Source organism: Macrotis lagotis, chromosome 4 (assembly GCF_037893015.1).
Source record: "Macrotis lagotis isolate mMagLag1 chromosome 4, bilby.v1.9.chrom.fasta, whole genome shotgun sequence".
NCBI classification, from domain to species: domain Eukaryota; kingdom Metazoa; phylum Chordata; class Mammalia; order Peramelemorphia; family Peramelidae; genus Macrotis; species Macrotis lagotis.
This window is the reverse complement of record NC_133661.1, coordinates 228190602-228217936: the sequence shown is the minus strand read 5'-3', so window position 1 is coordinate 228217936 and position 27335 is coordinate 228190602. Positions and strand designations below refer to the sequence as shown.

The 27335-nt window shown below is 37.1% G+C and overlaps 1 protein-coding gene across 4 annotated transcripts in view; it reads right to left on the bottom strand.

Moving 5' to 3' along the window:
- FOXN3 (forkhead box N3) overlaps positions 1 to 10176 on the bottom strand; it is a 487407-nt gene extending 477231 nt beyond the window's left edge. For 3 of the 4 annotated variants that reach the window (XM_074235538.1, XM_074235536.1, XM_074235545.1), the window contains exon 1: positions 10000 to 10175. The gene's annotated coding sequence lies outside the window, so the exon portion shown is untranslated. Of the gene's footprint in view, positions 1 to 9999 lie in introns of all 4 variants that reach the window. The other variant, XM_074235544.1, reaches the window with a different exon arrangement.
- Positions 10177 to 27335: the final 17159 nt, after the last annotated feature.

Sequence of the window (27335 nt, the reverse complement as noted above, 5' to 3'; positions counted from 1 at the left end):
TCACTTTAACCCCACTGTCTTGACCCACCCCCAAAATTATACCTATCCCCTGCCAGAGAGATGTGGCCAATGGTGTGAATTATTTTTTGCCTAAATATGCTTTTCTTTTACACAGGTTTTCTTTTTGAAATGTTTGGGGGAGGAAGGAAAGTTGGAGGAAAGGAAGGGGCTACAAATGATGTTCCCACTATCCCCCAAAAAAGAAAGAAAAGAGGATCACTAAAGTATATAGGAGAAAAATGAAGAGAAAGAACAGATGGAATTCCAAAGGAAACAGACAAGAAGGAGGAAGATGAAAATAAAAGATTGGATTTATTACATACCTTTAAAACTACATTAATAGATCCATGGACTTAGATACAATCCCATTTTGGGGGTTCCTCTGTATTCATGAAAATGGTCATTTTTTTTCTTTTGGTATAAACACAAAATTTCAAAATAATAAATTACAAAATAAAAACGTTCTAGGAATCTGCCATTTCCCTGAGCCAGGCTTTCTATGCTTAGGGAAAAATACTTCAAAAGATTTTCCCATACAATTTTAGGGAATCTGCTTTGGAGAATACCATCTGTATCCAGAGAAAGAGCTGTGGAGTTTAAACAAAGACCAAAGACTATTACTTTCAATTTTAAAAAAGTTTACTTATGTACTACATAATTTTGCTATCTCTAATTTAGTTTTTCCTTAAGGATATGATTTTTCTCTCAATACATTCAATTTTGATCAATGTATAGCATGGAAACAATGTAAACATTATCAGACTGCCTTCTATGGGGGGAGGGGAGGGAGGGGGAGGTAAAAATGGTAAAATTCAAAACCATACAGAAAAATGATAGGTAGAAACTACTATTGTATATAATTGAAAAATAAATAAAACATTTATTTAAAAAAAATTTTTTTTCAGTTTACCCTTATTGAGAAGCTACCATTCTCTTTTCCAGGGTGGATAAGAGCAAGGCAACTACCTCAAAGGATGTAAAGGAAGAAGGTGAGGTTCTTTCTTCCTATCTTCTCCCTTTCTTCCAAACATGAATAATAATAATAATAATAAAAACTGAAATTTATTTAGCAATTTAAGGTCATGGGATTTTCAATTTAAAACTAGAACTGATCTCAGAGCTCATCTAGTCCAAATCTCATCATTTTAGTGATGAGGAAACTGAGATTGAGGAAATTGTGATTTGTCCAAGGTTACACTAAAAATTAGCATATTGACTCTTTAAACTGGAAACAGTTTCAGATAGATGAAATAACTTACCCAGGTTCACAGATCTAGTTAGTTGGAGAGCCAGGGGGGTAAGGATTCTAATCCAGGGTTTCTGGGATAAAATCTTGTGATCTTTCTAACATACCACACTGGGTAAAAGACTGAGACCCATGATACTACCATTTGTACAGGGTCCCATAATCATATCAGGCATGTATAGAAATTGATCATATTGGGGCAGCTAGGTGCCGCAGTGGATAGAGCACCAGCCCTGGAGTCAGGAGTTCAAATCTGGCCTCAGACACTTAATAATTACCTACCTAGCTAAGTGGCCTTGGGCAAGCCACTTAACCCCATTTGCCTTGCAAAAAACGTAAAAAAAAAAAAAGAAATTGATGATATTTACATGCCATCAATAAGTATCTTAATTGTTACTAAGGTTTTCTAGACAGGAATATAAACTCTCATTTTACAAATCATAAAATGAGAGTTGTATTCCTGTTTTCATCCAACAATAGATTGGGAGGGATGGAGTAAGTCATATATAGATCTGAGTTCAAGTATAAATGATTTCATCACTTCCTGGTTAATCAGTGGGCAATCACAGGGCCTCTCTCTCTTTAATATGGCTTTTCTACTTACCACAAAAGGTTACTATGGGGAAATCATTTTGCAGTGTTGGATAAAAGTGAATATCATTGTTATACTCCTCTAATTTCAGCATTAAAGAATCAACACCAGGAGAAAATGTTCAGGTCCTTTGGATTCCATTGGTCAATTGAGGGTTTCCGGGCAAGGGTAAAAGAAATCTTTTTTCATTTCTCCTTGATATTTTTAAGCCTCCAGCACCTGACACCAGATGGTCATCATGATACACAGACTTAAATTCCTCTAACACTAGGTTTTATAAAATACTTCCTCACAAAATCCTTCATTCCCTCTTGTCTTTGCCCAGGGTCATCTCCCTTATCCAAAGCATATTTCTTCCTCATTCTTCCTGCTTCAGACTCCACAGCTTCTGTCAAAGCACAATTAAGACTCTTGATGAAAAATCTTTCCTGCTCCCAGCTGTTAGTGACTTGTTTTTCTCTTTAAATCATGCTGTTTTTATATGTGTATATAAAATGTAGATTACATGTTATTTATAACATATGCACGGTATTTATAACTTATGTGTAATAGATGTTATGAAATGAATTCTATAATCTATATAATATTTTATTTCTAAATAATAGTGTACATAATATATTATAATTTCAAGAGAGAACACTAATAGCTAAGATTGGGAATATATAATAAAATAAATATTATATATTTGTATATACTATGCACGTGGATCCACCAAATAAAATGGAAGCTGTTAAAATCAAACGGCATTTTTGTGTTTTGTCTCCAGATCCTCAGCATTTAACACACAACTCCTTCCATGGAAAAGGTTCTTAATAATTGGTTGTTGAATCCTATTTAGGTATCTAGAACCAGTAGTATGCATTATTCCTATTTTACAAATGAAGAATTGAAACCTCAGAGAGATTAAATGAGCTACCTGTTGTTATATAGCCAAGTTAGATAACGGAGACTGGACTTCTCATTCCAATTCTAATAACAGTAATAGCTCACATTTTGGTGGCACTTTACACTTAAAATGATTTTTATTTGACCCTCACAACAAGTCAGCAAGTATATAAGTATTATAATGACTCTGGAAACTTTGTAAAGTAAGTAGAACCAAGAGAATAATTTAATCGATAATAAGAATGCTATAAAGATAAGCAACTTTGAATGTTATAAAGATAAACAGCGGGATTCAAGAACTCTGATCAATATGATAAATAATCACAATTCCAAAGGAATGATGGAATATGCTTTCCTCCTCCAGAAAGTTGATGGAGTCAAGAGGGCAGATTGACAATGTGACTAATACACGAATTTGTTTTGCTTAAAAATTCATATTTATAATGAGTTATTTTTCTTGCCTTCTCAATGGGTGAGGAAAGGGGAGGAAAAACATTTGGAATTGAAAACAAAAACTGAATTTAGAAAACGGAGAAAGTATTATTATACCTATTTCACATTTGTGTATAACTGAGGCTAGAGATTAACAACTTGCTTTACAAGATCACAGAGCTAGTAAGGGTTACTCCAAGTTCAATGTTTCACACATTATACCAAGTCTATCCACACTAGAAGTGTGAAACATACACTAGGATGAAGACCTCTGTCCACAACACTCCTACCAGTGCTAAAGGAATCCGCTTAAAATGAAATTGGGAAATATTTAACAAAATAAATAAAAATACAATGCAAAATTGATAGTATTAATACATGATTTTCTAAGACTATGTGGCCCACAGTGATCCTTCTATGGATTACCTTTCTATTTGAATTTGACACCACTGGTGTACATCATGCTATTTCTAGTCACAGTGGTTGGACTCATTTCTGCCAATCATCAAGCAAGTATCTCAGTTTCAAATGCCACTTCTAATTTTTTTTTTATAAAATAAAAACTATAAATACTTATTTAAGCAATGATATGCATCATTTGGTATGGATGTTTTAAATTCCCTGCTTTTCCCCTCCTTTTTTATTTTCCAATTACATACGAAGATAGTTTTCAACCTTCATTCTCTTATAAGTTTTTAAGTTCCACATTTTTCTACCACCTTCCCTTCTCTCAACTCTCCCCCAAATAGCAAGCAATTTGATATAGGTTGTACATGTATAGCCTTTAGCAGGTTTCCATATTAGTCCTGCCATGAAAGAAGAAATAGAACTAAGGGAAAAAAACCCTTAAGAAAGAAAACAAAGGGGCAGCTAGGTGGCACCAGCCCTGGAGTCAGGAGTACCCGAGTTCAAATCCGGCCTCAGACAATAATTACCTAGCTGTGTGGTCTTAGGCAAGCCACTTAATCCCATTTGCCTTGCAAAAACCTAAAAAAAGTAAAACATAAAAGAAGTTTGAAAAAGTGAACAAGGTATGCTTTACTCTGCATTCAGAATCCATAGATTTTTCTCTGGATGTGGATAATATTTTCCTTAACCGTTCTCTCACGATTGTCCTTGATCACTAAACTGCTGAGAGGAGTTTGTATCCATCATAGTTGACCATCTCACAAGTTGAGGTTACAATATTCTCCTGGTCTGCTCACTCAGCATTAGTTCATGAACGTCCTTCTATGCTCTTCTGAAGTCAGGTCACTCTTGATTTCTCACAGAATTCCATAACATTCGTATATTCCATAGCTTATTCAAGCCATTCCCCAACTGATGGTCATTCCCTCAAATTCCATAAATTTCCTCTTTTTTTTTTAAAAGAATGATATAGTAGGACTAGAATGAACTAGAAATCAGGAGACAGATTCTTGTTCCAGATCAGCTAAGTCCCTGTGTGTTAATTATTTCACCGAGTCTCAGAATTTCTTGTAAAATAGCAAACTTGAAGAGAATTTATGAACTTACTTGTAAAGCATGGATCACACCACGAGGGGCAAATATTTAAAAATAAAAGGCCAAGTACAAGTATTCCCTTTATGCTCTAATTGTAAACATTTGCTTGTGGGAAGCTAGATGATGCTTAGAATGCAGGACTTGGAGTCAGGGAGACCCCAGTTCAAGTCAGACCTCAAGACCAACTAGCTTGTGACCCTGGGCAAGTCACTTAGTTTCTTCATCTGTAAAATGAGCTGGAGAAGGAACCGGCAAACCACTCCAGGATCTGTGTCAAGAAAACCCCAAACCGGGTCACAAAGAGTCAGACACAACTGAAAAATTACTTAACAATAGGAAACATTAGGTCTTTCCAAACATAAACTGTTAGTTTCCTTTGTTAAGCATACTCCCTTGTAAAGGGATGTCTTCTCTAGCTGTTCATAATTGCCTTACTCAAGAATGCTCCTTTAACCTGATTTTGTAAAGGAACAAAACAAAATGTTAGCTTAAACAAGTATCACACACCCCAAAAAAGATTCTTTCTTCTCTTCCTGGCAAAATTCATTTCTATCAGTCAATAATCAATCAATAAACATTTAGTAAGCACCTAAGATGTTTCAGACACTTTGCTAAACACTGACTATTCAAAGAAAAGCAAAAGATAGTCCCTAATCTCAAGAGACTCACAATTGAATTTAAGACTACATACAAACAACCATACCCCAAACAACCTATATATGAGTTATTATTCATGCATCACAAAGACAGATAGAGCATTTATTGGGGTGCTAACTAACAGGCTTCTGCTGTGAAACAGAGATACATACACAGCCAAGAAAGAAAGTCTTTGCCCTCAGGGAGCTTATTTTCAAAAACAGGGGTGAAAAGGGGTCAGAGGAGCTATACAGGCAAGCAGGGCCAAGATGGAGGCCAAAAGCATAAATTCATCTTTGCTTCCTGACAACAGTAAAGTTGGGAATTTATCTCATCTTTATTCACAATATATCCTTCTTTGGCTACATTTCTAAACTGAGTAATTGACTTCTCTACTTCAGAATAATCTAATGACCAAGCCTATGTAATGCAGAATTTCAACAGCATCCTTTTTATTCAAACTGAGGCATATTTCTTTTCTAAAAAAGAAAATGCAATTAAGCCTTAATGGGTAAATACAGTTAATTGACAAATAAGACTAATTTGTATTTTTCTCGACATCTTATTATTAGTTTACTTGTATTCAAAAAATAAATTAAGCTCGATTCAACAAGCATTTGTAAACACCTGCTAAATCAATAAAGTGCAAGAACAAGAGGATACAGACAAAAAAATTAGTCTCAGCCCTCAAGAAGCTTACTTCCTGGGGGGGGAGGGGGAGAGGAAAGGGGGAAGAAGATTAAAAGGTATACTTATAAGTAAAGATAAAAGATATGCATAATAAAAACAAAATAATGGGAGAATGAAATCAAAGAGGCGGGGAAGGAATCAGAAAGAGTCTTTTGTAAGAGGAAGCACATGAACTGAGACTTAAAGGAAACCAGGTGTCCCAAGAGGCAGAGTTGAGAAAGGAGAACCTACCAATAGGAGAGCAGGGGCCTAGTAGTGTTCAAAGGCATGAAGGCAGGAGATATATGGGAAACAAATTGAACAAGGTAACATCAGAATTTATTTTTTACTACCAAGTCAATAATAATAAGTGCTAAATTCAAAAGAACAAATGGTGATATAATTTAATTTTTCTTTTGTGGGTAGGCCATTTCCCCCAAAGTGACTACTGCAATAACAACTTTAGAAAGAACTGTAGAGGAAAAAAAAAAGGAATAGGAACAAGGGAGAATTTAGGTAGACTCTAGAAACCAATGAATCCAGTTCATTTCCTTCAGTTTGTAAAAACAAGCAACTGACATATTTCCTGCCAATGAACACACTTTCAGATAAGAAGTCTCCCAACAGGAAATCCTTTACTAGAGGAGAACACTTGGGCCATTTTAAAGTCTGAGTTCTTCACTAAATTCCAAATCAGTTAAAATGTGACTTACCAGAACTGCCAAGTATTTAAAAGTTCTCTTATATGTTAAATAGCTACAGAATATTAGGCAAACCTAGTAAACATTTATTTTGGTTTTTTTTTTTAACTACAAATATAATTAAGTGATTAAAACAAAGGGCATTTGCCAGTGAAGACAAGTGGTGATTTGAGAGAGATGTCAAACTGAGTATGTATGATTAAGAGAGAACATTAAAAGCCCATATAATACATTGTTTGGATGGGAAATACTTCTAAGGGAATATAAAGAAATTAAAGACTTCCAAAGAAAACATATACTTAAAACGTTAACTAGAGCCATAAGGGATGAAGCAATCTGGTCTGATCAAATTCAGAAGTTTAAAACTTGAGAAACCAAAGTCATTTTTTTAAAAGAACCCTTTACCCTCTGCCAAATACCAAGTCAACAGCTGTCCAGTTAAGAGGGGTCCTTTCCAGCTAGTATAGCTTGGCTGTCATTTTTATTCTGAAATCTGTGGGAACACTGCATTTCTCCCAAAGGATAAATCACCCTTCCTTACTCACAAAGGCTGGGAAGAGGGAGGAACTTTTCCAAAGTGAACCCAATAAATAGATAGATATGCACACTGAGACAAATGATCTGGGCAGGGTTTGCTGAAATATAATTTTCCTCAGTTCTTTGACTCTACAGCAAGTTGCTGCTAAACACTGCTACCTCTGAAACTTCTCTTAGAGAGCTCTAGGCACAGCAAGTCCTTCTTCCCAGGCTGCTTTCAAGCAAAATTCCTAAATACCCACAGCTCATTTTTTCCCCACTTCAAATGCTTTAGCTTAACTTTGAACACATGCTGATATAATAGTAAAAGTTCATTAAGATATATTCTCCCCACAGGTAAAAGGCCCAACCTTGACTGCTTGAAAAGCTTTTCTAAGAGAAGTACTGGTCTTTGGAGCTAAGTACAAGAAGCATCTCAATTACACTAAGTCTCCATAGCCTTTTCTTTTGAGCCTTTCTTTTTTGAGCTAGAAAATGCAAAGTAAGCACATTAGTTTTCTTAAGTCTTTTCTTTTTGCATATTCTCCCAATTAAAAAAAAAATATGGTTATGAAATACAGGAGACTAAGAGTTTTGTTGAAAAATGACCTTGATTTGACAGGCACGTTCTCAGGTTTCAACAGATGCTGTGGGAATCTCACAGAAGCCAACATGTTCTGCAGGCATTTGTGATGACATGCAGGGTTTTTTTTTTTAATTGGTGGGGGGGTGGGGGGAGGTGGTGTGGAGAAGACGAGATGGTTAGTCTTCTCAGTTTCCATGGCAACCCCGTCTCCACTCTTCGGTTATTAGATACCATCCACTTCCTGTCTCTAAATTTTTAAGCCAATCAGAAAAGTGTTTATACATTTAACACAACTTACAGGATAGTGCCTCTTTAATAACCGAGGTGCTTTTAAAGGCACCGGAGACTTGGATGCAAATTTCCAAGGGTCTTATAACTTGTCGTTTAAAAAGTGAAGGAGAATGTTTCACAATATTTACTAGTCTACATGAGTCACTGTGAAGGAAACCTTTTTTTTTTAACTCTGAAATCTATTCTGTCCATTATCATGCCAGATGCTACAATTCCTTTAATGGAGAGCAATCTAATTGTCATTGTTTGCTTTTACTTTTTTTTTTTAACTAACAATCTTAAATTTGGTGCATGAAACATTGTGGTGCTCAAACCACCAGGAACTATCAAATCAACATACATCTGCTGATGTCAATACATGCTTAGCTTTTTGTTTTTAAAGATAGGGAGAGGGATAGAAAAGATGGGCTAAAATCTTCTACAATTTACAACTTACAGTAAGGAAGAAAAAAGTGCGAATTACTTAGTTTAGAGTGTTTATAAGGATCAGCCAATAGGATAATATTGGAATAGTATTTGCCTCTAGAACGGCCTGGAAAAAAATGTAGATTAAAAAAAAATTTTTTAAAGTCTCAGACAATTTACACCTAATTTCAAAAATCAAATGCAAAAAGTAACTGAAATTAGAGAAAGGTTTTGTTTTTGTTTTTTTAAGTATAAATACTCTGACAGGTTTCACAAGGGTCCGACTTCATGCACCTGACCAGTCAGTTTCTAAGGAAAAAAGTAGGTTTCAGCCCTTGGGTCAGACTTTCCCCATATGCATTCTCTGGGCTGGGGTCCGCAGTGAGGCAAAGCTGCCGATCAATGAAGAAGATGGGAACAAAAGGAATACAACAGGATGTCTGCCCAAGCTTAGGAAAATGATTATTTTTCCTCGTCCACCAATTGGAAGCACACTGGATATGACAGGCTCCACATGGGGGCTTCCAACAAACCAGCCCTTTCAGATTAGATACATTTTTACATTATTATAATCTCCCAACCCCACTGCTTTCCAATGCTCCTTACGCCCCCCCTCCAAACCCCCTCAACCTGCCCTTTTGAGTGTTTCCAAAGCACAACCTCTATTGAAACGGCTAAGATGGGAGGAAAAAAGAAAAGAAAAGAAAAGAAACCCACCATTTAAATCTGCTAAGAACCAGGCTTCCCTTCTTAGAATGTCATTTCGAAGCATGAAGCAAAACATGTTTCTCAGCTTCCAATAACCCTAATGGTTTTCGCCTCGATACAATGTGCGTCGCAGGGGAAAAAAAAAATTGTTTTTATTCCCCTTTCTCGTCTAAAGTCTCCTCCGGGCACGTCCTATCCAGGTCTAGCCGAGCCCCGGCCCCCGATCTGACACCGTGCATCACAACAATAAAGCAGCTGGCAGCGCAGCCCCGTCAACTCCGCCGAACTGCACATTTCACATGTGAGTTCCACGGCCATAAAAGTAACATCTGGAGAACATCCCCGCGTCCACCGAGGCATCGGGCATCCCCACCTCGAGGATTTCACTGAGTCACTTGAACATTCGTCTCTCCCGGCGGACGCCACGGAAACGGGATGAACAAAATCAAAATTACGCCGCTGACCCTTTACAAAAGCTGGGGGGGGGGGCTTTTTTTTTAAAAAAAGAAAAAAAAACAAGTGAACTTAAGTTTTAAAATAAAACTATTTTTTTTAAAGTTACCTTGATCCTGTCTGGGTCTTTCCTATTTTCACTGCATGTTGTAAATCAATGCGAAAACCAGGTGGAAATTTTTTTAAAGGGGGGGAAAAAACTCCCTTTTTAAAAAAAAAAAATTAAAGTTTGTGGGATATTTTGTTTTGCAATATTGTTATTATTATTACTATTTTTTTTTAATGCGGTTGCCTCCGCATTTTATAGGCTCCTAATGACAATGCTAAACCCCGAGCTGGAGATTAAGAGGCAGGAAATGGAAACCATTTTAGTTACCTTTTCTCTTCGGTCCCCCCCCGCCGGGGCGCCCCTCGGCCCGGGCTGGCGTTCCCCTTGGGCTAGAGTCTCCCGCTCAGTGCTCTCATTCTGGTTCGGCTCAGGCTTGGGAAGGCTGGCGGCGAGCGGACCGCGGCCGGAGCCCAGGCTCCATGCTCCCGGGGCTATGGTGGTGTCAGAGGGACTGCTGAAACCCCGAGAACTACCCAAACTCCTGCTGGGTCCTAGTGCTCATCACGCCCTCTCCCCAGCCGAGGAGGTGGCCGCTGCCCAGCTCCACACTGGGCGCTGGTGGACGCGCAGCTGGACCAGCCGGCCCTGGTCTGGTTTGTTCTGTTGTTGTTTTCCAGTGGAAAACGGCCTTGTGTCCACGACTGGGGACTCCGAGTCTCCGACCCGTGAATAGTGGGAGGGGGCGGGGAGAGGGGTCCGGGGCAAAGACGGGGGGAAAAAAAAAAAAAGGTGAAATGCAACTGCACATTTGAGAAAGTAGACGTTTAATATCTTCAATTCTCAGGAACCTCCAGGGCCCGGCAATAACGGGAATAAACAAGGTTTGTGGTCCCCAAGATGCATATTATGCATTCGCGTGCATAAAGTACAGTAAATCATAGAAGACATAAGGAAAATGTGGGGTTTTTTTTAAAGTATACCAGAATGGCGAGGTTCTTTTTTTTTTAAACCAACCTTTTCAAGTTCTCCAACTAATTCCTCCCACCATCCCCCTCGATCTCTTTTGCATCTCTTTCCAGCATCTAAGATATGATAAGGATTAGCAGGGAATGAAATACCGAAAAACTTGGATTTAACTTCAGCCTTGGACCATTACCAAGCTGCTTCACGTCTCAGAGCCCTGTGCAGCTCTCTGACATTATAAATTACAAATGAGTTGCTAATCTGCCCTGGTGGAAAGAGTTTTATTAGAGACTGCCCTGCACTTAAAAATCACAGGAAAAAAATCAGCAATGCCTTTTGGAAATGGAGAATGTGTTCAAATTTCATCACTGTGTGATCTTGGACAAATCATTTGATTTCTTTGGGACTCAGTTTCTTTAACTGTTAAAAACGAAGCATTTGGACGAGAAGATATACTAGCTCTAAATATTTTATTTTAAAAACAAGCTCCATTTCCTGAGTACTCATGTAATGTTCTGCGGAGGACATCATGACCATCCTATTCTACAGGTGTTTATAAATAAATGGGAGGAATAAGACATGCACTTAAATAATTACAATACACATTGGAATGAGTGTGGTAGAAGTAGTTTAAAAGGTGGGAGGTTCAAAAGAGGGAGAACTCATTTGGGCTGCAAAGTTAGAAAAGCTGCATATTCAAACATGTATTTTTTTTATTTTCATAAAACCTCAAAAATCACATCAAACCATTCACATATATAAATATCAGGAAAAAATAAAAATGAGATTAGTGTTATAAATTACCTCAGAAATAAGATCTAATTAATATTTAAAACATTTGTGAGAACTTATTAGTTCAACAAATTGGAATTACTCATCCTTGAGCAAGTCACCTCCCCTAGCTGCCTCAGTTTCCTCAAATGTGCAATGAAGGAGTTGATCTAGATCTTCAAATTAACCTGGAAGTTCAAATATTCTATTCAATTTGGGTTCATTTAATTCAGCAGAGACTTATAAAGCACCTGCTTTGTGCAAAGCCCTGGGAACATATTTTTTTAAAAGACTCCCCACATGAGATAATGCATGTAAAACACTTTGCAAATCTTGAAGCATTCCATAAGTGTAAACTATTATCAAGAGTGTGCTGGTAAATGTTTAACAATAGTGGGGGGGTGGGGAAGGCAAGACACACTTTTAAGTTTACTCAACTTTATTAGCACTTAAGTCTAGGATCACAATCAACAACAAAAAAAAGTCTTGCCAGCCCCAATTTGTAGCGTTTTCAGATTTCTGTATTTGCTCACAACTGAAAATATAACTATTAGCTAGCCAGAGCTAGCTGATTATTTTTGGCACTCTTAAAGGAACTTTCAGTTTATTAGGAGAAATGACATCTATCAAAATAAATATACTATGATATAGAATGTGATAAGGGCAAAAGAGAGATCCAGACTTTTGTCTAAAGAAAAAAAATGAAAGTAAAATCATTTTCAGCTGAGGCAAAACTTGATTAAAGAGATAACACCTGAGGCAGATTTGCTAATTTCCACGGGGAGAATTATAAAGTTGGGGGGAATGTCTTCGAGGTATGGAAAAGGGTCAGAAGAGGAGAACCATAATTAAGATATACTTTATCACCCTTGTGATCTTGGGCAAGTAACTTAAACTTGTGGTCTAGTTTCCTCAACTATGAAATGCAGTGATGAATCTATCCTTACAATTCTTAGTCTGTGGTACTAAGATAACCCTAAATCTATATCTTATGACCCTTGGGTCAACATATTTAGTCATTGCAGGCCATAAGAAATGTAAACTTTCCATTCCCACGTGATACCACAGCTGATAGTGACTCTATAAACAAGAAGTTCTTAACCTGATGGTGTCCGTTAATTGGTTTCTAGGGGTATATGAATTTGGATTTGGGTAAGAAAAAATGTATTCCTGCATATGTATATATACATATATGTTATGTCAGTTCACACATGTTATATATCTCTGAGATATTTTGAACTGAAATTTAGTATCTCCTTGAATTATGAATATAGGCAACAAACTATAGTAGAATTTGGCTTTATCTTACTGCCAAAGAAAGAAGTTAAGAACCCTTGAATAATTCTACTGGACTTTAAAATCAAGTTCAGTGTTATTAGTTTAAAAGAACATAAGAACTTAAAATCTGACAGAGATTTCACAGGGCATCTCATCTATTCCCAACTCTTTTTTTTTAAACCTATGAGGAAAATTATACTTTAGAAATTGGCCACAGTCATATGCATAGTAAACATCAAGTCCTTTCTTCATGTTCTAAAGAGAGCCTAAAAATCATTATTGTAAAAAGGAACTGTGCCAGATCATAGCATATTGCTATACTTCTGTAGTCAAATATATTTGAAAAATAATATACTCTCTCATAACTACATCTAAATAAATGTAATTAAGAGTATACTATCTATTAGGCACCAAAAAAAAAATCTGAAGAACTGAATTGTAATGCTGGCCCTTAAGTTGCTGTTCAGTCATATCCAACTCTTCAGAACCTTATTTGGGCCTTTCTTGGCAAAGATACCATAGTGGTTTGCCATTTCTTCTCTAGAGAATTAAGGCCAAGAGAGGTTAAATGACTTGCCCAAGTGGCTTAGCTATGGTAGTAAGTATATGAATCAAAATTTGAACTCAGATCTTTCCAACTTATTACTAACCCACCAAGTCCTTCCCTGTTGCTAGCTTTATCTTTTCCTAAATAATCCTAGTTTGAATAAGTCACTCCCACTGCTCTGAGCCTATTTACTCATCTGTAAAAAGGAGAGAATGTTGACCTACCTACTTGATTATGTTATTCTAAGAAAATATATGTGACAAAACTTTGTAAACTGTTAACTGTTTGACAAATTAGGTGTTATTGACTATCAAAAAAAAAGACACCATTGCCTTGTGTGCAGTAAAGAGATAATTCTGTCTTCTGAGAGATTATCCTGACTTTCATGTGTATTTCCTGTGTGACCTGGAGTAAATCATTTAACTTCTATGGGCCTCAGTTTTTCCTATGTAAAGGGTTTAGCTAAGATCCTTTCTAGGAATTTCTAAAAATCTATGGTCCTACTTTACAAAGTGAAAATATGAATCTCAGATACTAAATCTCAGAGTACGTTTCCACAACTATGATAATCATTGCCTACAGATTTTTGAAGTCTTTTGCCAGAATGGATATATATGTAACAGTTGTTGGTTGTTATTATTGTTGTTTTAAATCAATATCCCCTCTTGCCTTTTTTCTCAAATTGCTTAATGAGAAAGATGCCTTGAGTTTGTGAGACCTACACAGGGAAGATGTCCAAATTTACCCCCCAGCCTAGTAATAGAAATCAGGAAATCTCTGCTGGAGGAGAGAGGCTTTCCCTGTCAGCATTTGGCTTTTTCCTCTTTATCAAAGGCCAAGAACTGGCCTTTACTTTACAAACCCCAGGGGTGACCTTTTCTACAGGAAGATGATGTTGGCTACAAGGCGGCTACAGACTCTCCTAAGGTTTGACAAATAATGAAACCACAAGGCTTCCTGACACAAGTTGACCAACTAGGCAGCTCCTGACATGGATAGTACAGTGCTTCACTACCCAAGCTTGGTGTGTAACAAGGGCTTCTAGAGATCACATTTCTGAATGCCTCGAGGGAATGCAAGTTAGACTGCACATCTCATACTGGGTAGACCCCATGGGAAAATCACCAATGAATTCTGTTTGTGGTAGTCCACTTCCTCCTCCCCTGCACCATAAAGGAAATGCTGAGAGACTGATAGAGTCCCAACAGTCATCCCCCCCACCCAACTGCTTTCTCCCTCCTCTGCAAAAAAAAGTATTCAGATGAATTAACTTAACTGCAGCTAATGGAAAAGCCACAGAGTTAGCCTTGCATTTTCTTGAAAAGTTAGAACTGTGACACCTGAGCCACATAAAGGAATGTAGGACCAAAGGGGCCCCAGACATAGCTGTAGGGCACATCAAAGTAGAGTGGGAGGAAACACATCCTTTTCCCTATTCCCTAGTGTCACTGGATAGATGAACTGTCAATCAACATCAGTGATGGTTTTAATTGGTAAGGGAGAAGAAAAAAAGAGAATATTGATAGTTTTTAAAATTCTTTTTTCTTTTTGAATCAATGAAGAATTTATTAAGTTCTTACACTATGAAAAATACTGTAATTTTTTTTTTTAGGTTTGAACTTGTGAATTTGACTTGGGTGGAAATCTCAGTGTCGAAACTGCCTCCACTGATGTAGATCAGAGACACCTCAATAACAAAGATTGTTGATTGTGACACAAAGCAGTTAAGGGTTCTCATAACTAGTGTATGTCAGAGGTAGGACTTTGGATCATAGAATCATAGGTATAGAGACACCTTAGAAAGTCATTTAGATCAGTCCTCACATTTGGATGAGAAGAGGAGCCCAGGAAGGCAATGCCTCACCCAGGATCCACAGGGGCTGCCAAGTTCAAATTCAGGTTCCTTTATAACTGGTCAGTATTCCTTCAACTATGCTCCTTTTTTCTTCACAATTATTGAACTCGGGTATCTCTGACTGCAAGAACAATACTTTTTCCTTTACTATGCAGGTTCTCACTATTCAACTCCTAACCTCAGGAAATAATTAAGGTTTGTGCCCAAGGGAGAATTCTCCCTAAATCTTCTTCATTTAAGTCTTTGCAAGCTGACTACTGCTCTAGGGCTGTGTGAAGGAATTTGGTATCCCAGAATTAATTATGAGGCATATAAAAATGTAAATAACAGTGAGAGGACTTCTAACTATCGACTCTCCCTTCCGTATCCCACCCAACTGCCACTCCTAGCTTCACCAGTCAGTCCTATTTAAACATTAAGTATCATAAATGTCTGTAGTTTTCACAAATCTGCCTGTGATCTTTATTTTTTTTCTCTTATCCCTTCTTCTGGTGGCATCGCCTGTCATTGGGGTGGAGCTGACCTCTAGTTTGTGAATGGCCAGTGCAGACTAAAGACAGGAATATGAGGAATCAGAAGTTTAATTTCAAAGGGAGGCAAACAACTTACAAGCAAACATGTGTCTCCTGATAGCTTGACACTACACTAACTTTTTCTGTGGCATTCTCTCTGATCTGAAATGTGGTATGGTGACCAAAAGGTAGGAATTCTGTTGTTAATTGATAGAGAATTGGGCAAGTCTCTTCATCCCTCTAGCCCTCAGTTTTCCCCACCTTTAAAATGAATGACTGAACTAGATAGTTTCTATGGTGACTTCCAAAGAAACAAACAAAAAAAGTTTGATAATTTGGCAAACATCTGCACAGAATAGCCAGGCACTGTACTAAGTAAAAATAAAAGTCTGACTTCAAGGCACTTATATTTCATTGAGCAAAAATATCAATAGAAAATTGAATAGTTTACAAGTAATTCTGAAAATACTAGCCACTGAAGAGATCTAGATGGACTTTCTGCAGGGGGTAGTACTTTAAGCTGAGCTAAAAGGAAGTTAAGTGGAGGCAAGGAAGTAGTATATTTCAGGTTTTAGGAATTCTCATTTGGCAGCCATGTAGAAGATAAAGGAGAGAAGACCAATTAGGAGACTATTGTAATTATCCAGTTAAGAGATAATATAATGGTTTGAATTAGACTGTTTAGATGAATGGATAGAAAGGAAAGAAAGTTGTGAGATACAGAGGAGGAAAAAAATAAAACAGCAGCTTGATTGGATGTCAGGGGTAAGGAAGTTGAGGAAGACTCCAAAGTTGCAAACCTTTGTGACTGGAAGGATATTGGTGCCCCCTACAGAAACAGAGAATTTTAGGAAAGGGAAGGATTTATGGGGAAAGATAATGAATTCTATTTTGGATACTTGAAATGCCCAAGATTCATTTGGTGATGTCCAATAGCCAGATGATTTGGCACTAGAGTTGAGAGACTGGAATTGGTTACATGCATCTAAGATATTGAATGCATAAAGGTAATAAATAGCTGAGCCTTGAGAACTGATAAGTTAACTAGTGATATGGTGTTAAAAGGCCATCGTATATCCTCCTATTAGGTAGCATTTATTGAATACTTACTCAGTAACAAATATTTATAAATAAATATGCTATTGGGTAGATTAAATAAAAATTGTGAGATGAGTGAATGACATAGTCGAAATTTCAGAAGGTTGACAGGCAAGTATGAACCAAGCAACATCATAGTGTCAACTATTCATTCTGCTTTTAAACAGTGGCATTTTGCCTTGTTGAATATAATAAATTTACTGCTATCCATTTATTAATATTATTAAATTCTCAAACACTATATTTATTGCTATTAATATAACATTAGCAACCATAATAATTATTATAGCTCACATTTATATAGAACCTCTTATATGTCAATCACTGTGCTAAATATTTACAATTATCTCATTTGATTCTCACAACAAGTCTCAGAGGTAGGCTACTATTAAAAGTCTTCTTCCTTTCTATGAATTAAAATGATGAAGTGGATATTATTCAGAATATTCCTGGTACTCCTTTGGTTTTGACTTCAGACTATGGGCTTCAGACTGTTGTGTCCAATGATACATGAGGATAGTTCAAAGGAATTGGATGTGTCTGACCTAGAGAAGACTCTGAGGGAGCATGATATCAGTCCTCATGTCTTTGAAAGAATTCCAGGTGAAAGAAGGATTAAATTTGTTCTGTTTGGTATGAGAGAACTGAATAAATATCAGGAATAAAGAGAGCAATTTAGACTTGATATCAGGAAGAAATTCTTAGCAATTAATAGCTGGTCAAAAATGCTTGAAAAGGAGTCTTCCTTCTTGGAAGTATTCAAGTAGAGCCTGGATGACCATTTCTTGGGTTTCACCTTCTCCAAGAAGACTTTCCCAGTCCTTCTTAATCTTTGTACTCTCCCTCTAAGATTATTGTATGTAATTTATTACATATATTTATATGTATGTATATGTACTCATATGTGTACAAATATATAAGTATATATATATACATACATATATATATACATGTATATATATAAAACTGCCTACCCATCCATCTTCTGTCTATCTCTCATTTGTATATTACTGCTCTCATTATACTGTAAGCTTCTTGAAAGTGGGACCATTTTTTGCCTTTCTTTATATCCCATTGCTTTGCACATGGTAAGTCCTTAATAAATGTTGGTTGACTGATTGACTTTTTTTAGAATCTAACCCCCAATAGTGACAAAACTTACACCTTCTTAAGTGGATATGATTTTTTTTTTGAGAACCAATGACAACTTCAATGAGTAGAAAGTTGACAACCAAGTATAATCCTTACAGTAAGAGAGAGGACTCCCCCCCCCACCCCCCCCCCCACCCCCACCCCCGATCCCTACCTTATTGCTGCCTCCCTCCTGGGAATTGCCATCCACCCTTCTGGCACTAAGGATTCCTGTGCCTCACTGACCCCACCCAAACTAGTGCCATTTCCTCCAAAAGAGTAAAATCTCCTTGATAGAAGGAACTATTTTACTTTTCTATTTGTATTCCCATGCTTGGCTCATGACAAACAAAAAAAATGCTTGTTTTCTTTCATTCATCATTCATTCTCTATTATCTTTCAATTGAATTCTAGACCCAGACTGTTGTTCACCCATAATGCCTGCCCAAAACCTATATCTACAAGTAATGGAAGTTTAATGCATGTGAAGTCCCCAACAGAATCTCCATGTGGAAGAAATTAAGGCGTTAAATTCTAGAGGATCATGATGACATGAAGGAAAATTATATGTGAAATTCTGCAACTCCTTCCATTTGGCCAAGTTCCAAGTCCAAAACCTATTTTGGATTTATATCCATAGACTTTGGTTTTTCAGGATTCCCTAAATAGGCTGGTAACAACACCTAAATTGAAATCCTAGTTACCAGGACTTGAATTTCCTTGTCTGAGGTTGATCTGTAAGGAATAAACAAAAGAGATTAAAACTCAAAGTCATTGGGGGCGGGGACTGTAAAGACCCTAAAGGGAAAGGGAAAGGTGGACCTTCTACTTCACCCAGTTTAGTATTTGGTGCCCAAGGTATGAGTGAGCAATACTTTCACTTTTGGAAGAAATTGAGGAGACAGAAAAAGAAAAAGAAGAGTGAGACAGAGATAGACAGCTTCAGTTAGACTGATTATAAATGAAGCCTGTTCCATCCACAAAACCAATAGAAAGAGGTTATTCTTATCTATGTGGTAGGGAAATTGGGTTTCACCTTCTCCAACAGAATGTCTTCTTCCAGAAGCAAGTGACTGCTGTTTCCCACATGAGTGCCTTCATCTTAGGTGATCTGGACATAGGCAAAGCCTGGTTACAACATTTTTTCAGTCAATAATTTTTGTACACAGGTTGTGTTGCAGCAGTAATTGTAATTATATGCAATGTCATCTCATCTTTATCCTTTCTAGTATTTTGACATTTCCTCTTTAGCAAGAATTTAGTTTGACCTTTGCTCTAAGCACTCTGTGCACAGACAGCTGATTCTGAAAGGACTATCCATAACTAGTTTTTCCTGTCTGTTAAGATACAGTCAATTTTGTTTTTCATAATGTTATTCAATACTTGTCTTGTTCAGTGTCTTCCAACTCTTTTCTGGAAGAAAATATTAATAATATTCACACTTGGGGATTCTAAATTGTTCATAAAGCATTGCTCTCTTCCATTTATTAATCTTAAATAATATTAATATCATAATTGGGGAGGCAGAGCAATTGATCCCTGAGGCAGGAAGGATGAGCAGATAAAAAGAAAACAAGGTGAGATATCTTTATGAAAGAGTAGTAGAGATCTGGAATTGCAGTGTTCCAGAATGGCTTTCCTTTTGTATATCTATCTGCATTTCTCAAGAGTTGTGTATTTCCCTAAGGAAGTCATATAAACCAGACTAAATTCTTGGTTACCAGAAGTCATAGACACAGCCTTATGAGCTAAGAATAATTACTCACCAAGCTAATAACAGCTACATCCTTGGCAATAATTTCAAAGTCCTCCCTTATACCTTGAGTATGCCTTTGTAAAAAGACTATAGGAAATTTACAAAAAATTCTGGCATTCATTAACACTAGCATAGCAAAGAGATTACTCCCTTCCCAACTACTATGACCTAGAGTTTCCAATAAAGATAATGTATAGGGACAACTAGGTGACTCAATGGATTAAAGTGCCAGACCTGAGTTAAGAAGACCCATCATCCTGAGTTCAAATCTGTCTCACTTAGCTGTATGACCTTGGGCAAGTCATTTGCCCCTCTTTGCTTCAATTTCCTCATCTGTAAAGTGAACTAGAGAAGGAAATGGCAAATCATTCTAGTATATTTGCTAAGAAAACCCCCTAATGGAGTCACAAAGTTGGACACAACTGAAAACAACTGAGCTACAAAAACAATATAATACACCTCCAATTTAGATGAATGATTGATCAAAAGGGGAATGATTGTTCAGTTAGTAGCAGAATAGAATTGCTTCACAAAAGTGTTCCTTTGGTCATAGTCACCAAACCTGTTGCTAACATTCTTATTGGGATCAACGTTGTATTGGAATAGCTTACCTAGGTTAGTAGGAATTGAGTTATAAAAAAAGTAATAAAACCTGGTTTCAGACTCTATCTTTGGCATTTAATCTCCCTATGTCTCAATTTTTTTTTCATGTGTAAAATATCTGTTAAACTAAATTGCCTCTAAGGTACCTTCTAGCCAGAGAGTTATGATTTTATGATCCAGTCAACTCTTTTCATGATGAGAATGGGGGTAGCTGACCTGAGTCGGACAGTATCTTTTGTAAAGATATTTGAGGAGTACTCTCCTCACAATCTGGATGAGATTGTTGCTATGCTGGAACCTTTTATCACTTTAGCATTAGGATCACTTGACACTAATTTTAGCTAGAAACTGGAATTGTATGTTCTATTCCGTGGTAGTATCTGGTGGTAGAGGAGAGTAAACTAGGAGTTTGATGGTAGAATCTTTTTTAAATTAAATTTTATATTTTTAGTGAACAGAACTCTATTTATCCTTCCTCTTCTCTACCCCAATGAAAAAATAACATAGAAACAAATTTCCTATAACAAATATATAAAATCCAGGAAATCAGTTCCCTCATTAGCCATATTTTTAAGAAGTTTCATTCTGTATCCTGAATCTGTAATGTCCCAGCCCTCATCAGTCCTATGGAACCATGGTTGATCAGAATCCCAACAGCTTTCAAAGTTGTTTGTCTTTATAGTGTGTATTTTTTTTAAACGATTGTCTTGACTCTGCTCATTTCATTCTTCAGTTTCTACAACTCTAAAATTTTTGGCTTTTATAAAGTTGATGTTATAGTATAAATTGCTCTTTTGACTACTCTTTCACTCTTCATCAGATCACACAAGACTTTCCATGTCTCTTTGAAGTTACCTATACATATTTTTTTTTGCCCAGTTTATTATAGATTTTACTTATTTTGAGTTTTACAATTTTCCCCCTAATTTTACTTCCCTCCCCCACCTCCCACAGAAGGCAATTTGCCAGTCTTTATGTTGTTTCCATGGTATACATTGATTCAAATTGAGTGTGATGAGAGAGAAACCATATCGTTAAGGAAGAAACATAAAGTATAAGAGATAGCAAGATCAGACAATAAGGTATCAGGTTTTTTTTCTAAATTTAAGGTAATAGTCCTTGGTCTTTGTTCAAACTCCACAGTTGTTTCTCTGGATACAGATGGTATTCTCCACTGCAGAGAGTCCCAAATTGACCCTGATTGTTGCATTGATGGAATGAGAGAGTCCATCAAGGTTGCTCATTGCCCCCCATTATACATACTATTATGCTATAAGAAATGAGGAAATAGATGATTTCAAAGAGATATGGAGAAACTTCTTTCCTTGGACCCAAAATTTTGAGTAGGATTTCAGGCAAAAAAAAAATCAAAATAAAAGTTTCTTCTGACAAATGATGAAATGTCTAGAACAGCTTTGTTGACTTTGGAGCCTGAGGAATATGCGGTTTTTAAATTTGTTTATTTGTTTTACCATATTTTTCAGACCACAAGATATTTCAAATGAGAAGACACAAAAGTATGGAAATGAGTCACTAAGGAAAGAAGTTTACATTCCTTAAATTGCTTGGTATCTTTATGACAAAAAAATATATAGTTCATATAGATTGCCTTTTGTGGCTTCAGCACTATGAAAATTTCCAGTCTTTCTTTTCTACCAAGAAGATCCCTAAATGGTGGCATGTGGGAAAACATCAAATGGGTAATCCCAGATGTCAAAAAGTTAGAATCATGGACTATCAGAGCTGGAAGAGACTTTAGAGTTTATCTAATCCAATTCTCTCATTTGGCAATGGAAGAAACTGAGGTCCGAAAAAGGAAATGATTTACCCAAGGTCACTTAGCTAGTGTATGGCAGAGCAGGAACAATTATGCATTCCACATTCTAACTGAATTTATCCCACTGGGTGCCCCTCATATGTGACATTTTATCTGCCACCTCTATACCTTTGGTATAGGCTGTTCTCCCTGTCATTTGAACTCTTCTTTCTCATCTCACTCTCCTATAATCTCCCTGGCTCCTTTCAAGGCTCACCTCAAGTGATATATTCTTTTTTTTTTAGGGTTTTTTTTTTTTTTTGGCAAGGCAATGGGGTTAAGTGGCTTGCCCAAGGCCACACGGCGAGGTAATTATTAAGTGTCTGAGGTCGGATTTGAACTCAGGTACTCCTGATTCCAAGGCCAGTGCTCTATCCACTGCGCCACCTAGCCACCCCTCAAGTCATATGTTCTACAAGAAGCCTCCTTATTTCCCCCAATAGTTAGTGTCCCCCTCACACACATCAAAATTACCTTGTATTAATTTTATGTAGAGTTTGCATTTATTTATCTGAGTAAATGTTGTTTTCCCCTGGTAGAAGATAAATTCCTTTGGGGACAGGAACTGTTTCATTCTCAACTTTGTATTCCTATACTTAACCCATAGCCCACTCCATAGCTGATATTTAATAGATTCTTTTTTTTTTAAGGTTTTTGCAAGGCAATAGGATTAAGTGACTTGCCCAAAGTCACACAGCTAGGTAATTATTAAGTGTCTGAGGCTGGATTTGAACTCAGGTGCTCCCGACTCCAGGGCTGGTGCTGTATCCACTTCATCACCCAGCTGCCCGTGCTTAATAGATTCTTGATGAATTAAATTTAGAGTAGAAAAGGACCTTAGAAGCCATATGATCCAACTTTCTAATTTTAAAGACGAGATTTTACAACCCAGAGAGGTTAAGTGATGTGTCTAAGAGCTGAAACTTGAACCTATTTCCTCTGTCTTCAGATAATCTCTACTTTTCCACTTCCTTTGAAAGGGAGAATTGTCTTTGATAACATATTTAATTTATATTTTTTTATCTGTGGCTCAGAAAAAGGCTGATGTATGTTTTTGAAATACATTTAAATAAGAATATGAAGGAAAGATTGATAGGGCATCTCATAAACTGGAATCTGCAGGCCTTAATATCTGATCAGTTTCCAAAAAAAAAAAAATGTTGATTTACCCTTCCTAGAATTTCTTGTAAATTTAAGCTCGTCACTTTTTTGTCTGGATTAATGCAATAGTCTCCTAAATAATTTCCCTATCTCCAGTCTCTCCCCACTCCCATCCATTCTCTCCACAACTGCCAAACTGATATTCCCAAAACACAGGTTTGACAGGTTTGATATTATTCACCTGCTCAAGAAGCTTTACTGGCTTCCTTTGGTCCCTAGGATAAACTATAAACTTCTCTCTTTGTTTTTTCAAGCCCTTCACACTTTGACTTCAACTTCTTTTTCTTTCCTTTTCCTCCTTCCTTCATTTCACGATCCATGGCAAACTAGTCTTCTCTGTTCTTTCTATTTGCTATCTCATCTCTGTGTTTTTGAACTGGCCTCTTTCCTGCATAGCCTAAAATGCATTCCCTCATCATCTCCATTTCTAAGAATCCTTCTCTTCCTTTAATATGCAGAACAAGCACCACCTTCTATATTGTTATTGTTGTTCCAGTCATATCTGACTCTCTATGACCTCATTGGGGCATCCATAGCAAATATACTGGAGTAAGTTTACCATTCTCCCCCCGCCACCCCAGTTCATTTTATAGATGAGGAAAGTAAAACAAGCAGGGTTAAGTGACTTGCCTAGGGTCACATAGCTAGTAAGTATCTGAGGTTGGATTTGAACTCAGAAAGATGAGTGCTCTAGCCACTATGTCAATTAGCTGTCCTCAACTTATTTTTCTAGAGTGATTTCATATTATACACTTTGAAGTTCTCTATATTCTAACTTGATGCTTCCTGTATGGAACATTCCATCCCCCAGCTCTGTGCCTTTATATAAACTGTCCTTATAACTGGAATTTTCTACCTTTCTCACCTTCAACTTTCTTCAATTTTCAGTTCAATACCATTGCCCATTTAAGATCTTTCCTGATCTCCCAGTTGTTAGTACTTTTACTCAGTAAAAGTATTTTGCATATTTACTTTGTGGTATGTGCAGTTATACAAACACAGCTACACAGAAACACAAGCAAGTTTTTCTGTTAAAGATTTTACATTCACCTGTATACATACATATATGTGTATGCATATATGTTTATATATATATATAGAGAGAGAGACAGAGAAGGAAGGAGAGAGAAAGGAGAAAGTATTTAATTTTTCTAATACATGATGTTTCTATCTTTAGGATGTAAGTTTGTTGTAAGCAAGGCCTTTTTCTTTTTTCATTTCCATATCTCCAATACCTTGTACAATTCCTGGTGTGAATTGAATTAATTTCTATGACTGTGCATTTGGATGATCACTTGGAAGACAGGCAGATAGAATTGTTGGTCAATAGAAAGACTAAAGTAGTAGAAGAGTCCCAAACCCATGCTGGGAGTTGGATATTTATACCATTTCCTTAAATCTCGTGCTGAATTGTAACATCATGCCAATGGAGCAAGGGCTATCCCATCCCATATGTGGCATGTGGGTATTGTGTGATGAAAAAGGAGTCAGAATAGAAATCTCTAGCTTCATCTTCTCCAACCCTTCTCCAAGTGAGACTTTCATTCCTGGCAGAAGGAGAAGCAGGAGTTGGGATCAGAGACCATTCTCTTCTCTTCAGAGAGAAACTGAAATCATATCTAAATATTATTAGTTTAGGGGATGAGGTTGTTAGGTTCAAGCTAACTTGTGATTGTTGTTCATTATTGGAGTAAGCATGAGGCTCCTGTATTTTCAAATATATTCTATATTTCCCACCAAATACCATTTCTACAATGAATATGCACAGCAATTACAAAAAAAGAAAAACACCTCACCAAAACCCATTTATCTAAATCTGTAGCAAAACAGAAATCAGAGAAAGTATACATAGGAGAATATAAACTAGTCAATACAGAATGAAACAGCTCTCCTAAAGCAAGAGAGGCAACTCAATTCAAAGAAGATTAGTCCCAGATCTCACACAAGGGGAAGTTCCCTGAGACCTCTTATGTAATTGGGGATAGGGACATGAGGGAGACTGCCTCTTCTTCTCATGTCAGCTTCTTCCCAGAGTCTTTGCCTTCAGCATCCTGAAGTAGGGTTGACCTCATCCATCTTCCCCCCTCAATACTTTCCTGCAGGAATCTCCACCTATCTGGCACTTATAGTCATCTGCTGGAACAGTGATCAGGTACTTAGAAGAACCCATGAGAATAGTTGTCATTCTACCAGGCCTATTGTCGGTCTTAGGGCCACATAACTTATAAATATGATCTGGGTGCCCTGACTTCTAATCTAGTTTTCTTGTTACAATATCATGATGTTATTCACCAATAATAATTTAAGCTATGGTCTCCAAGATGGGAATTTACTTCTTCTTTTTTTTTTTTTTTGCAAGGCAATGGGGTTAAGTGGCTTGCCCAAGGCCGCCACACAGCTAGGTAATTATTAAGTGTCAAGGCCGGATTTGAACTCAGGTCCTCCTGACTCCAGGGCCAGTGCTCTATCCATTGCACCACCTAGCCACCTACTTCTTTTTTTAAGGGGCAATGGGGTTAAGTGACTCATCCAAGGTCACACATCTAGACAATCACTCAGTTTCTGAGGCAGGAGTTGAACTCAGGACCTCCTGACTCCAGTGCCAGTGCTCTATTCACTGCACCACCTAGCTGCCCCGGGAATGATATACTTCTAACTGAGGTGGGAGTGATGGGGAGCAGAACAATTATCCTATAACCCCCCCCCCAACAAGATGAATAAAAGAACACTAACCTGAGCAGTGATCAATAAATTTATTTTATTTTTTTAATTTTATTTTTTTATTCTCATTTTGTACAAATGTTTTTTTACATTAATAAAATATTCTTGTTTAAGAGTAAACAAATTACCCCCTCCCCCCATGAATATAGACCTGCTTGAGCAATAAAGTGCTCAAAAAATTAAAAAATAAAAAAAATAGTAATAATTGTAGGTATGGCCAGGTGCCCCAATGGACGAAGCACCATTCCGGGAGCCACGAGCACCGGAGCCCACATCCAGCCCCGTAGACCCAACAATTACCTAGTCATGTGACATGCAAGCCACCTGATCCCCACTGCTCTGCAAAAACCAAAAAGAAGGGAAAAAAAAAGACCCAAAATAAAATAAAATAGTAATAATAGTAGGGGTGGCTGGGTGGCGGACAGAGCATTGGCCCTTCAGCCAGGAGCACCTGGGTCCAAATCCGGCCTCAGACACCCAAAGATCACCCTGCTATGGTGGCCCCAGGCAGGCCACTCAGCCCCAAGTGATCAATAAATTTAAGGAGAAACTACAGCAAGTACATTTTTCTAGCCTAGATCCTTACAAAGAGAGAGCCAGAAACATATGGACACTAGAGAAATATTCCAGCCAGAAGACCTAATTCATAGAAGCCTTCTAAGCAAAAACAAAATGAACATAGTAACTGAGAATCTGATTTACTCAATAATCCTAATTACTGGTTAGGATTAATTATTTAACAAAAACTTCTGGAAACAATAGAAAGCATTTTGGAAGAGATTAGTTTTAGACTAGCATCTCACAACATATACCAAGATAAGCTCTAAAAGGAAACAGGGACTAGATAGAAGAGGTCAGATCATAAGCAAGAACAAGGAAGGTGACAGCTTTCATCATTATGAAGACAGAGAAAGCTCACTATATAACAAGGGAGAAGATCACAGAAGATAACATGGATAAATTTTATTACATAAATTAAAAACATTTTTGCACAAACAAAATTAAGGAGCTAATATTAGTAATTCATTACTTTGGGGGGAAACTTTCCTCATCTGTAAAATGAACTGGGGTGGGGGGGGGGGGAGAATGGTAAACTTACTCCAGTATATTTGCTATGGATGCCCCAATGAGGTCATAGAGAGTCAGATATGACTGGAACAACAATAACAATATAGAAGGTGGTGCTTGTTCTGCATATTAAAGGAAGAGAAGGATTCTTAGAAATGGAGATGATGAGGGAATGCATTTTAGGCTATGCAGGAAAGAGGCCAGTTCAAAAACACAGAGATGAGATAGCAAATAGAAAGAACAGAGAAGAGTAGTTTGCCATGGATCGTGAAATGAAGGAAAGAGGAAAAGGAAAGAAAAAGAAGTTGAAGTCAAAGTGTGAAGGGCTTGAAAAAACAAAGAGAGAAGTTTATAGTTTATCTTAGGGACCAAAAGCAGCCACT